The 14,392-nt window shown below is 36.5% G+C and overlaps 1 protein-coding gene across 1 annotated transcript in view; it reads right to left on the reverse strand.

The window, feature by feature from the left end:
• Positions 1-2,611: 2,611 nt before the first annotated feature.
• The window catches only part of LOC145521610 (uncharacterized), a 361,851-nt gene continuing 350,070 nt past the window's right edge, over positions 2,612-14,392 (reverse strand). The window contains exons 10-11 of the mRNA XM_081530353.1: positions 6,242-6,302; positions 2,612-5,029 (exon numbers count right to left, since the gene is read on the reverse strand). The gene's annotated coding sequence lies outside the window, so the exon portion shown is untranslated. The remainder of the gene's footprint in view (positions 5,030-6,241; positions 6,303-14,392) is intronic.

A 14,392-nucleotide genomic window follows, 5' to 3' on the forward strand; every position in this document is an offset into this window, starting at 1 on the left:
GCTAAAATAAAAAGTCAGCCAGTATGTGCTGATACCACTGAGGTGGGAGGTGGTGTCATTAAATACATGAATATCTCCTTTGACTGTTACTGACCTGAAATACCCATGGGGTTCTGCCTCCATGGCTCAATTTTTCCCTTGAGACACTTCCAGTTTGGGTTGGATACCAATGTATAGAATTAATTGTGGATAATACACTTTAACTATCTGATTGATTCAATGTTTAAATTGAAATGAGAACGTAAATGTTCATATACTTGCAGAAAATTTTACTACGTGCATATAGTTATCTAATGCATCCTGCAATTTTTCATTGTGAAATTAACAGGGCTTGGGTTAAAATTCAGTCATTATACTTGACTTTACATCTGGGGCCTTTTAGGACACTACAGAGTCTCAATCTATTAATAGACTTGAAGTTAATAATGGGCAGAGCTTATGCATTAAATTTCCTTTGTGTTCTGTGGTCTCTGTTGTAGTAGTTTAATATGGGCACAACACTAGGCATGCATCAAAAGTGCTGTGTACATTGATACTGTCTGGAGACCAATCTCTTTGTGTATTTTTATCAAATTTAAATGGTATACTTAAAAAGAGTGTCTTTTGGATATCATACCAGATGTATACAGGCATTATGTTTAAAAAAATATAAAGGCTCTATTCAGGGGTATTTTTCAAGTACACTCTACATAAATAATATAAAGCTGAAGAAGCTCTTAGAAATCTCAGTTGCTTCTACAAGAATCATCTGGAATTTTAAACCTTTTCAAAGTAGCTTTCCAGAATAGTAGCTCTTGTGGGAAACCTAACCAGTCCTTTTACCTTAAATGAAGAAGATAATTTGACCTCTGGAATCTAAGAGCCTTGAAGATTGCTCCAGTTTATTTGCATGAATTTTCCAGAAACAAAGTTTTTCCTTATCAAATGTGTTTGACCATGAAAGCATGTCCATCCTCTTTGTAAGTCTTTACAATCATATTTATAATTCTGATCAAAATGGGAAAAGGGCAGGAAAAAGGAGTATTGCATCACCAACTACATCACAAGCAGAATACACTGAGTGCTTCAGTGATTTCCTGGGAGTTAGACACGGAGAAGGATAACAATTCTGGAGGAACAAGGGCAGCATGTAGTGCTTTCCTTTTGGGGAAAACAGTGAAGAGCTCTAGAGCTTTCCCAGGTGGCAGGCACCATGATGCAGTCTACCAAACACATTTGGAAGCGTATTTTGGACGACAGGCTTATACACTTTTTCTGCAGCACTCAAGAGAACACTAAGAAGATGATATAGGATGAGATGGTTGGATGGCATCACCAACTCGATGGACATGAGTTTGAGCAAGCTCTGGGAGTTGTTGATGGACAGGGAAGCCTAGTGTGCTACAGTCCATGGGGTCACAAAAAGTTGGACATTACTGAGAAACTGAACTGAACCGATTACATTTACTGGGGAAAGAACATGAGCAGAGCACATCCAATGGTGCGGCAAGATGTCCTGGTAGTCTTGAGTTATTTTGGCCCCAACTCCCTAATGGGAGGAAATCATCTAGACACAAATGTGGCATGAGTCAATGAGACATGACTACCAATTGGGGTAAGTCGTATTCCTATTTTACTGATAAAAATAATTATTTTTAACAAGACTATAATTTTAGTTTAAATTTTGTTTTAAAGTTTAAATAAAATTGAAATAAGCCTTTCAAAACTGAATACTGGAGTATTTCCACTGTTTGCCAGGAAGATATTTATACAAGATGATCGAATGAGATAATTGAAATGAGATCGAATGAGATCGAATTTGAAACCAGCTTTTAAACTGAAAAGCATTTTAAAGCTACAGATTCTTTTAGTTATCTTTAAAAACAATAGTACTAGAGTCTGCATCATGGTATGGTCTGGCCTACTGTACAGTTACTGGAACATTTCATGTGTTTGATGAGCCCAACATATCATCTGACTGGTAGAGTTAATGTGCTATCATGTTAGATTCTTAAAATAGATTGGTGGGGAGGGGAATGTTCTGTATTGCATTAGTCATACTCCTGGCAGGAAGTTGGAGGCCCTGTCCAACAGAATAATTGAGAAGGGTTTAAGGAAGCAATACACAAGCTTAAGTGACACTAGAAATAGAAAGCATAGTACTCCCAGGCTAACTGTGGGGAATTGTGGCCACCCCAGGTCATAAGGGAAAGGAGAGGAAGCAGGTACTAGGAAGAGAGTCGCAGAGATTTTTGGAAGGAGAATGCACCCACTGCCATGTTTGGAAGGGTGCAATGGGACTAAATCCCCAATCTCCCTCCACTTTTGTCCTCTAACCTTTTGCGTGTACCTACTACTGTTGACCCTAATCTTACATCAGGCAGCTGGAGAGCCCATTAATGAAGTTAAATGTCAGCCTCTGGACACACAGAATGGGGTGGATGTGGCATGGTAAATTAAAAGTATAAAAAATAAGAGAAAACTGAATTCAGAATTAGAAACATTTCCGAAATGACTTATGTTAAATATGAAAGTGTGTGTTAAAAATTAAATTTAATTGATATGGATGAGATTCGTTCATTCACTTATTCAGTGAAATTTTAATGAATACCCACTATGTGCTCTTTTCTGTGTTGGGTACCAAGTAAAAGATTTTTTTTTTTAATTAATTAATTGGAGGCTAATTACAATATGGTTGTGGTTTTTTCCATATATTGATGGCAGGAGAAGGGGCCGACAGAGGATGAGATGGTTGGATAGCATCACCGAATCAAAGGACATGAGTTTGAGTAAATTCCAAGAGTTGGTAATGGACAGGGAGGCCTGGCATGCTGCAGTCCATGGGGTCGCAAAGAGTCAGACAAGACTGAGCGACTGAACTGAACTGAACTGACATGAATCAGCCATGGGAGTACATAGGTGTATTTTCCTCACCTCAAGGACTTTATCATTTCATCTGAAATATTGATGTGAATGATCAACTATTACAACCTCTTGCTATAAAAGATGAAATCAACTAGATGCGAGGAAAATGAACTAAGAGGAGGTTTCTAGAAAGAAATGCATGGTCCAAGTGTTAAGGAGGCACGGGGCTTAGAGGACACTAGGCAAGTGAAAGAAGTGACAGTATATGTAGACTGAGAGAACACGTAAAGATGCAGCATCTCAGCTCAGAAAATTGGAAGTTTTTCAGTTTTACTGGAAGGAAGGAAAAGCCTGGGGTAAACAATGCTGGCCTGGATCATTGAGGTTCTTTATTTGGTATGTAAGCAGCTGTGTTTTATCTTGAAATGGATGAGGAGCCAAGGAGAATTTTAACCAAGGAAAAGGCCAGAGAAATTTCCATTTGAGAAATATAATTGTGGCGAGTATATGCTAGATATATGGAAAGGGTGAGAAAATCGACAGAAAAATAAGTGAATACTACAAAATCCAAGAAGAGAAAAGTGCCAGAGACTTTGTGTTAGTCAGAATTCTCCCGAGAAACTGAACTAAGGATGTAACCTGCAGTTGACAAGCTAGAGACTCAGGAGAACCTTGAATGTAGTTCCAGTTCAGAGGCCAATAGACCTGAGACCCAGGAAGAGCTTGTGTTTCAGTTTGAATCCAAAGACAGAAAAAACAAAAACACATTAGTCAGAAAGCAGCAAGGTAAGAATTCCTTCTTACTCTTGGAAGGATCAGTCTTTTACAGTCTTTTAATTGTATTCAGACTTCCATAATCGGATAAGGCCCACCCACATTAGGGAGGGAAATCTGTTTTACTCACTTTACTGATTCAACGTTTATTCCATCCAGAAACACTCTCAGAGATATACCCAGAATAACGTTCAGCCAAATGTCCAGGACACCTTTTGGCTCAGTCAAATTGACACATAAAATTAACCATCACAGGCTTGAAATCAGAAAAATTATGGGAATAGTACAGAATCTATGTTATAGAAATGGGAGATCAAATGGTTCTCAGAGATGATGGCCAAGTGTGATGTCTAAGAGCTGTCTTGCACAACTGGGTAAAATGTGATATCACTGACTACTATGAGATCACTTAAGGAAGGATAAACACAGGGGAGTCTAGGTTTGGAAAAACTGAAGTAGTGCTTGTGAGGCAGACCAGCATACAGAAGTTGGCATTAAAATAAAGATGAGCTTTACATGGTTATTACAAGCATTCAGTAGACAACTTTCATGTAAGCAATTATTTTTAAACCAAATTATAACCACTCATTATGGGCCTCTTTCACATAATCAAATATGAGAATTTAGAGCACTAAGGTGATGTACTGATATACGTTTCCCTTAAGAAAAAGAATAAGTAAAATAAATGTTCCACATACACTATATATGTAGATTCATTATATTCTCAAGACATTAATATGTTGAGATTAAAGAATTTTAGCTTAATATTTTTACTTCATATTTTTGTTGGATGCTATAGTTTTTCAACTTTTTATATCTTTCGTGCAAGTATTTTGAAACAATAGTAATAACATTGTTTACTTTTGAAACAAATTCAGGTAAATAAATAGCTATTTAATAAAGGATTATTAAAAATCCCTTATTACATTACCTTTTATTCCAAACTGTTTGTGTCTGTGTGGATAGTACTTTCATAACCTTGGACCTTCCTACACGTAAAATTAATATATTTTAACACACACATTATACTTTTATTAATCACAAACAATAATTATCTAGTTAATTTTTCTGTGTAACAGCTCTATGAGATAATATGCTATGTGATTATAACAAACAATATGAATATCATTTGCAAAAAAATATCATCTTCAACATCATTTGCAAAGTTGAATAAGTTGATATTGGTTGCTTACTCAACACTTAATTGAACTACATATTGTAACTCTAAGGCTTTCTGGGTGCCTCCAACTTCCCCTCATTTTTCAGCTTCCATTCAAGTTCACCCTTTCTGTGGAGCCTACCTTGCTTCCTATAGATGTTGCCAACGCCCTTGTTTGCAAGCTTCTCTAGAACACAATTCACACCAAAAGTGTATCATCTTGACTTTCTGTTTCTTGCATTTGTTTTAACTCTGAAAGCAGATGGTAATACCTTTGAGGTCAGGGCCTAACCTCTCACTTCAAGGTTCAAAGCCCCTAGAAACCATTCAATTTTACTTTTTTCTGCTTTGTATATTGGTAGATTTATTTATCCTGGACTGTATAAGAAGAATGAAAGAAAGGAAATAAGATAATATTCTATATAAGCTATTGTCAAATAGTTTTAAAGTGCAGCAGAAAGTTAAACTTATCGAACACATCATAATTTTGTACAGAAGAGAAAATAATCTTTTTCAACATTTTAGACCTTGTGTGGCAAAATTTTTAGCAGAATTCCTGACTTTTAATCTTGGGTCATGATTGAAATACATGGCATAATTTTAATATGGGTATGTGGAAAGCATTAAAAGAGAAATAATATAAATTTCCTTATTATAGAAAATTTTTAAAGATTTATTTTTTGTGTAAAGTAATAAACTCTCTACCCCAAATTTGTTCTTATTTTAAAAAGTATTTAGATACATTTACATAAAACTAATAGACATATTTTTCGCTATTTTAATTCCTTTGCAGATTTTATAGGATAGTATGTCTCTATATAGGCCCGTAGATAATTGTTTCTAAACATAAAGCACCTATGTTCTCATATTCATTACAAAGTAAACATTTTATAAATTCAATTTCAGATTTTGGTTTTCTTCAGTAGTATATAAAAAAAAAGCTGTTTGAAAAGACTAGAGATTAGGAAATAATTCAGTTCAGTAAACCAAGATAACTATTTCCTGATGTATAAACTTCTTCAACTTTAGTAAGACTGACATTTTGCTTCTATGGATATGAATATTGATCAATGACATAAATCTCTCTGTGGGACACAACTAAATTCCATTAAAATTTAAGAAAAAAAATTTATTTCTCATTTTGTTGATATTTTAAAGCATCATTTTCATTTTAAAATGGTTAACTGTCCTTTATCCTCTCTAACGTATTCTTGGACCTTGTTTCTGATGAAATTTTAGGTAAGGAAGATCCTTTTTCACACACGAACTCTTTTGCCCTCATTTATAGAAATGTTATTTTCAAATAGGATACATGATAGATGGAGAGTAAAATTTAAATACAAATATCTAGGCAGGACTATGTATCCTACTCTATTCTTACTGATTTTCATTTGTTATTAATCATTTAGTTAATCTAATCATTGTTGTCTGGGCAAAGTTCAATAGAAAAAAAATCAAGCTCACCTTCACTGGCAAGACCCCATTTATCTTTTCAGTTATCCCTGCTTTCTTTTCTCCTCCTTACCTAGAAGAATGATAGAGAAAAAAATTCATATCACAGTGTGATGCTGCTGGTGTGTATAAAAAACCCTCGACAGTCATTTTCCCATCAGCAGTTTCCCTGCTGGCCAGCTTCTAAGTCTGTCCCCCTCCCCTTCTCTTCAGGTAGCTGGCTGCTAGATGTTTACTGATTAATTTGCATCAAATGTTCTCCTAGCAACCGATGCTAGGATAGGATTAGATACTTTTGTAAAAGACTGTTTTCTGTTAAAGAAGCTTAGACTTTCTAAAACACCATGAACAGAAATGAACAGTCTTTAGCAAAGCTATAACATGGTTATTTCATATGTTTAAAAGAAATTTCATCCAATTACTATTTACTATTGTTTTTACTTGTGAAAATCAGCCATTTTTTATTTAAAAGTTTACATTTGTGGACACACGCCTATTTATAACACAGATAATCTTGACACAGGAGGATTATATATTATGTATTTTAAATAAATCCAGAATTTATGTCATTTTGTAATTGTCAGTGCAAGACATAGAAAACAAACAGGTCTGGTTTCTAACAGCCAGTTTAGTTATATAGACTATAGTAAATTTTCCTAGAACACTGTAATTAATTCTCATTTCTGAACAAAAATAAGATGAAACCCCAAATTTTCAATTAAGATTTACTTTACTAGAAAATTAATGTGTATAGTTTTCTCTACTCAAATAATGTTTATGTGTAAATTTCAGTAATAAATACTAATATCAAAGTATTATTTGATGGAGAGTAAACATAAGAGAAATTATAACATTTAGTGAATAATTTCAGTAACATCAAACAAACTGACCAACTGTATACAATGATTATCTTAACAAGTTGTTGAAATGAGAAGGAAACATTTTATTGTGTCTCATTAAGATTTTAATCTAGCAAAGAACAAGCCCAGATCAATATATTTATTCAGTTATTAAGAATAAAAATGATAATGTTTTGCAGTTTAAAAAATCTAAGATTTAAAAATAAAATCCTGTAGTTGAATCATTTGATGAAGATAATATTTTCCCAGAGGTAAGAATAAAGCAGCAAATTTTCCATAAGAAAAAATAATTTATAAATTCAGTTGTGATAGAATATTAGAGACTATCATTTCCACAATTTTTCTTTTTCACCAATTGTTTATTGTTTTCAATGAAGGTATTTCTTAAAATTTCTATGAGTTTTTAAGAAATCTGATTTGGAAACATTAACCACTTATCCTGTTCTTAGACTTTTTATATTGGAAATCTAATTGAAATTTTAGAAATTACAGGTATAGGTAGAGATACTACAATGTTTTAGCATCTTGATAGATCATTGCAAAGCAACACTTCTTTTTTTCACTTTCAGGGTATCAGAGATGTGGCGACTTCTATTTACTGAAGCCTACTCTGTGCCAGGTGAATTGCAAGGATTTTTAAGAGAACACTTCCTATTATTCTTTTCAAAACGGTTAAGACATATGTCAATATTCCCAAGTTATAGATCTTGTCTGAGATTTAGATATATTAAATAGCTTTCTAAAAATCACTAAGTAAGGTGAAGTTAAGTTAAAGCTCATGACTGCTGCTACTGCTGCTGCTGCTGCTGCTAAGTCGCTTCAGTCGTGTCCAACTCTTAGCGACCCCCTGGACTGCAGTCCACCAGGCCCCTCCGTCCATGGGATTTTCCAGGCAAGGGTACTGGGGTGGGGTGCCACTGCCTTCTCCGAAACTCACGACTGTGGGGGTCCAAATCTGATATCTTTTCACTACATCAAACACCCTCCCATAGTTATGAAGATGAAACCACTCTTCACCCTTCAAGCCTCTGGCACTTTGTTGATGCCTGTGTTTCCCAAATCCCTCACACAGACTTGGTCAGGACTTTGAAGGCTACTTACTTCTCTCTAGTGGCTTATCAAAACTCTCACCATTTTCAGATAGCAATGGCAAAAGATTAAACAAAACTACATAGAAAAATGAATGACTAAATAATCAACTTCCATGTGCACCTTCAGGTAGAGAATAAAATGGAGTTTTCATGGAGATACTGAGTGGACTGCCCTGGTGGCTCAGTAAACACAGAAGAGACATGGGCTGGATCTCTGGGTTGGGAAGATCCTCTGGAGAAGGAAATGGCAACCCACTCCAGTATTCTTGCCTGGGAAATCCCATGGACAGAGGAGCCTTGCAGGCTGCAGTCCATGGGGTTGCAAAGAGTCAGACGTGACTTAGCAACTAAACAATAAAAACAACTGAGTGTGTGGGTATAAAAGAGAGATCGTTTCTTATAAATTCATACACACACACATAAACTCTCTCTCAAGGTTGCTTTTCTTCTCCTTTGCATAGCCTTCTGTAAGAAACGCTTTGCTAATGAGATTTGAGGGATAAATGTCCTTGATATCCATGCATTGACCAGTCAAAGGGTCCCAGATCAATCCTTTGGGTTAAGCCATTGGCCCTTGTTAAAACAATGGCTATGTTTATAATGAATGAGAAAATGTAGAAAGAGAATAACCTGTTGTTATACTGTTGGGTTTTGATTCCCAGTTGAGTAGCAACAAGCATGAGATTTAGACAGAAGTTTTGGGAAATTTTATTATTATAAATATGCCTATTCAGTGATGTCACCTATATCTTGAAAAATACATCAAGAAACATGTGCTAAGTGCCTACTTTCAAAACACTGGCAAAAATAATAGCTAAAACTGCTACAAGAGGATGCAACACTAAAGGATAAAGTGATACTTTATATATACTCTTTGTATCAAAAAATGAAAGGTAAAATTGAAAGCTTAAGCTCTATACGGCTTAATATGACACCCTTACTACAGATGGAAAGGGAAAAATGACACCTAATGGGAACAGTAAAGGGAATGAAACAAAATAAATACTAAAATAAATCCTGGAGAATATACTGCAATACCAAGAATTCAATGTTTAAGAATTTGAGAGAAAAAATAAGTGGGGATATTGTGTTAATTGTTTATGAACATGCAAAAGTGAAAAAAAAAAAAAGTCCCTCTGCAGTGACCTGGAAGAAGTAGGTTATAAAAAGTAAATCTTTTTAGAAACAGACTTCCTTGTGACTGTCCCCAACCCATTAGCACAACTGCATATGTTTCACCAGAAATGCTATAGAATTTTAAGCAAATTATATTTCTCAAACCATAAAAAATCTTTTTACATTAAGAATACTATTCCTTGTGCATTCTGATACACTGTTTATACCCAGTGCAGCTATTGTTTAAGAATGACAGTGGCTGGTAAATTAGCCCCATCTGTGTATTTCCACAGAAGACATTCTCACTGAATGATTTTCCTTGTCACGAGGAATTCCAGAGCTTTTTGATTCAGTTCACCACATCTCTCCACTCCACCACCCACAGCATCCTCATTTCTCTACTCTAATGCCTACGTAACTCTAAATTCTTCACCCCAATTCCTGCCATCATCACTAGTACCTTCAACCCATGTGATCAGTTCATCCAACAACCTGAACTGGTAACTCTTTTTCTAATTGCACTACATCTACAATCATGATAACTTGAGCAAACTCAAGCACCAGCACACCCAGGCTCTGGAAATGGCTTTCTATGAGATAATAAATTCCTAAGTCTCACTCTCTGATAACAATTCTGCATCCATTTTACTTTTCCTCTGCATCATTTCAGCTACAACTGGACTTTAGGTTTCTGACTCCACACCCCTACCCTTTTCCCCCAGTATATTAGCTCACCCTAAGTGCCCTGCTCTCTATAACTGGCCTCAAGATGGTCCAGTTTAACCAGTCCCACACCTCCACCCAAAGAATTCAACCCAACACTTTTGCTGTTTCCAGACTTGGGAGGCTCGTGGGATAGACTTTTTACAAACATCGTCCCTAATTTCTGCTTGGCCAAAGCAGCTATGGCTGTCCTTTACCCATTAGTAGTCACTTGTTTCAGAGAAGACAATGGCACCCCACTCCAGTATTCTTGCCTGGAAAATCCTGCGGACGGAGGGGCCTGGTGGGCTACAGTCCAGGGGGTTGCTAAGAGTTGGACATGACTGAGAGACTTCACTTTCACTTTTCACTTTCATGCATTGGAGAAGGAAATGGCAACTCACTCCCGTGTTGTTGCCTGGAGAATCCCAGGGACGGGGGAGCCTGGTGGGCTGCTGTCTATGGGGTCGCACAGAGTTGGACATGACTGAAGCGACTTAGCAGCAGCAGCAGCAGCAGTAGTCACCTGTTTGGTACTCAGAATAGTCATTCAAGATAGTTACCATTAGCCTCAAAAACTTTACCTAGTGGTTTGCCAGTACGTGTTTAATCAACAGCTCTTTGCAAAACAAAACAAACTTAAAAAAAATAAAAAGCCCTGATTTGTAGCATTTCTGATCTTCAAGTCACAGATACTTCCATCAAGGTTCATTTTAAGGGAGCAACAATGCCACTAAAAGCAGAGTGAAGAGCAATGTTGTCAGTAGCACATCTTTTAAGTGCTAGATACATTACTGTACCTGGATTCAGATACAATATATAAAAATAACATGAGGAGCACAGAAATAGAAAGGAAATGATGAATGTTAAGGATTTATTACCTTTGCTTTACTATAATTCAACTGTAAATGTATGTAGTTTGTGCTGTAATAATGGCAATTTTTACAACTGACTCATAACAAAATTCCTGAAAACTCAGCATTTAGCTCTTGCTAGCCCATGCTATGGCTTCCCAAGTGGCACCAGTGATAGAGAACCTGAATGCCAATGAGGCAGACGTAAGAGACACAAGTTCAATCCCTGGGTCAGGAAGGTCCCCTGGAGCAGAGCATGGTAACCCACTCCAGTACTTCTGCCTGGTGAATCCCCATGGACAGAGGAGCCTGGTGGGCTACAGTCCATAAGGTCGCAAAGAATCAGCTGAAGTGACTAAGCAAGCATGCACACACGGCCCAAGCTAGCCAGTGCCAGAACATCATTGTTTCTCCCATTTCAAACCATTTCTCTTTGCCAGTGATCCTGCCTCATACTTTACTGAGAAAAGAGACAGTACATAATATCCTTAATTTCTTGCCCCTATATCTACAAATTTGTTTTTTTTTTTCCCCCACACCTCGTAGCTTGTGGGATGTTAGTTCTCTGAACCTGGGTCCTTGGCAATGAGAGCATGGAGTCTTAACCACTGGCCCACTAGGGAATTCCCAAAATTTCTTTGGAGTTTTACTCACTCTGACCTCTTTTCCAGCTGCCTTAGAAGTGTCCTTTATTCTGTTCAAGATGTTTACCTTAGTTATAATATCCTTCCCACTAACCCCAGAACTATGTATCTTTGGCATTTCCTCTCTCCTGTATTTTCAAATGGGTTTCCCTGGTAGCTCCGCTGGTAAAGAATCTGCCTGCAATGCAGGAGACCCCTGTTCTATCCCTGGGTTGGGCAGATCTCCTGGAGAAGGGATAGGCTACCCACTTCAGTATTTTCAAATACTCTCTCAAATACTCTCTCTCCTAGCTCCATTGAATATGAATAAGCATATTCAAGATGCCCAATCAGTGAAATTAAAAACATCTCTTGACCCCTGACCCTGTGTCTACCTTGAGCCATCTGCATTTTTCATATGTGCGTATCATCTTAGAGATTTCCTAGGAAGAACAATTCTCATTAGCAGTTTCTAAATCCTTAGCCTTGTTATTGCTTTTTTCCTGATGTGTTACATTACTACAACAAAATATCATGAACCTCCTCCAACATTTCAAACTTTAAAGGTTTTTTGTTTTTTTTTTCAGTTCTCAGATTTTTTTTTTAATTACTTCAGTATTTGACCATATTGTACATTCCCTCTTAAATTGACTCTCCTCTGACTGTTGTTTGGTCTTGACAATCTGCAAACCTATGAAAAAACTGACAGGGCATCCTTGCAAAGACAACCTGATCAACCCGATCACCATGCAGCTGGGAAGATGATAAAAAAGAACACTAATTATTTTCTTCAGCGGAAGCTAAGGAGAGCTTAGTCTTTCTGTACATAAGGAGCAGAGAAACTCTTTTATGTTATCTTGAGAGGGGATTGTCAGTTAGCAAAATATCTGGCTGCTATGTCAGTCTTTATTTATGGAATTGATGGTGCTTATCGCATCTTAGCTGTTGGACCTGTAACACTATATTTTGACAGAAGAAAATGATACATCTAAGGACACCCACAAGGAGGGGAAGATATGCAGAACAGTCAAAAAAGGTGACTCCTGGAAGCAAAACTACATCTTGAATAAAAAAATCAGATCACTCAAGCAGATTTAAATTTAATATTTGTGTACACACACACACACACACACTTTGGACAGTTGCATGTTGCCAAAAACCAGTGATCTGGAATTAGCTCGGTAGCGCAATTTTCTTTCTCTAAACCTAACCCAGGAGACAATAGGGATGGTGATGGATCCTAAAGCCTATTATGAAAACTGTGAGAAACCCTGGGGAAAATAAAATGTGATTGGGTTCTAACATCAGAGAAAACCAGTAACTTCAAGTATGAGAGGACCACATAGCAAAGGCTCATATGAATGGTAAATACCAGAAAGATAACATTAAATACTGCCTCAAACTAGAGAATAGAAAGTATTAAGTGTTGGTAGGAGGGTAATGCTGGTCTAGAGAGTAATCTAGCAGTCTTTAATGAAATCAAATATTTAAATACTTAAAGTGAAAGTGTTAGTTGCTCAGTTGTGTCCAACTCTTTGCGACCCTGTGGACCCTATGTAGCCCTCCAGGTTCCTCTGTCCATGGAATTCTCCAGGCAAGAATACTGGAGTGGGTAGCCATTCCCTTCTCCAGAGGATCTTTGCAATCCAGGCACCAAACCTGGGTCTCCTGCGTTGCAGGCAGGTCCTTTATCATCTGAGCTACCAGGGAATCCAAATGACTCCAACGTTCTGATTCTGAGTAGATCAGGGCCACAGCATACAGTAGTTTGTGGGCCTTGCAATTCAGGGAGTATCTATCATATGTAAATATAATGCAAATATACATTACGTATAAATATACCTGAATTTTACATATGTACACAGTTCAAACAAATGTTAAGCTGTTAAGTTTATAACTAATTAAAAGATAAAATGAATGCATGAAAAATCTTTTCATAGAAAAATACATATAATTAATTGAAATAGTTGTTATATGCATTCCTGATAAAATACTAGGAATTTTTTTGCCTAACATAAGTTGTCAATTCAAGTTATCTGTTACGGTAAGAAATCTTTAAAAATGTATGGAGGCAATGAAAGAGACAATTTTTTTCAACCAGATATATTATACATAAAATTGTATTCTTTCTTATTTCTTGAATTATTTTGTTTTGACCTATCAATGAAAAATTTTTCCCCCTGACCTCTCATAATTCAATAGCTGGGATCCAGAAAAATAGCTGTTTCCATCTGTTCCTCTCAGAGTGATCAATATTTAGTTAAGTTCATGCATAATAATGAATATATATCTCCCAGAACGTGCTTTGTCAAATTTTGGTATATAATTTTGTCCAGGATCAGGACCTTGACAGAAGGGTATCTGCATTTTCATTTCATTTTACAAGGGATGTGGGAATGCTGACTGTCTACTTTCTACTTTTTTCCCCATATTATTGCTTTGTAAAGGGAAGCATTCTGCCACAGTGAAATAGACATGTGTTTCAGAAAATTCTCCCTTTAGGCCCAAACATGGGCTAACTTCAATAAATGAAAGTGGCACAGTCTACAGAATTGGTTTCTCACTAAGTACTTGAGTTGAATCAGCTTTTTAGATGCCTCCAAATTTTTAAGGGACGCAAAAGAAAAAGCTTTCCTTCAGCATCAGGAAAACACTTTACTACAGATAACTGTCCCATTCAATTTGCATTTGAATGCATACTAAACTAAAAAATAGCAACATTCAGGAGGCCCACCTGAAGGAAGACTTCCTATCAAGTAATAAAGTGAAAGGTGAACAGTGAGAGAGGAAGAAGGGCTAGAAAGAAGGGCTTAGTGGAGTAGATAGTTTGGTTGCAATATCCCAAGTTCAATGTATCAACCTTTCTTCCTGTATTATTACCAGCTCCTCTTCTGCCAGGAAAAAAAAAAATTCCAGA

This window comes from Giraffa tippelskirchi, chromosome 9 (assembly GCF_054371585.1).
Source record: "Giraffa tippelskirchi isolate mGirTip1 chromosome 9, T2T-mGirTip1v1.2.pri, whole genome shotgun sequence".
NCBI classification, from domain to species: Eukaryota; Metazoa; Chordata; class Mammalia; order Artiodactyla; family Giraffidae; genus Giraffa; species Giraffa tippelskirchi.